Below are 368 nucleotides of genomic sequence, written 5' to 3'. Positions count from 1 at the left end.
TTTCCCTCTACAGCAAAACTCCTTTTGAAAGTTATCTGCACTTGCTGTTTTCAATGTATCTTCTCCGTTTTTACCTTGAACCCATTCTAATCAGGCTTTGGCATCAACCCCTGCTCTGAAACTCCTTTTCTCCTGGTCATCAGCACGGCTAAAATCTGGTTGTCATCTCTTGGTTCTTTTCCTATGTGCCTGCTCTGTAGCATTTGACACGATTGTTTATTCTCTTTCCTTCCCCTGCTTCCAGCACACCACGCGTACCTGATATTCCTACTCTACCTCTGGCTACTGTCTCTCCATCTCTTTTGCTAGTTCCTTCTCATCTCATCAATGTCTAAAATTTGAAGTATCGTATGGCTTAATCCTTGGAC

Source organism: Pteropus alecto, unplaced genomic scaffold, assembly GCF_000325575.1.
Source record: "Pteropus alecto unplaced genomic scaffold, ASM32557v1 scaffold8, whole genome shotgun sequence".
NCBI classification, from domain to species: domain Eukaryota; kingdom Metazoa; phylum Chordata; class Mammalia; order Chiroptera; family Pteropodidae; genus Pteropus; species Pteropus alecto.
The sequence above is the reverse complement of the archived record's forward strand: the minus strand, read 5'-3'. Positions refer to the sequence as shown.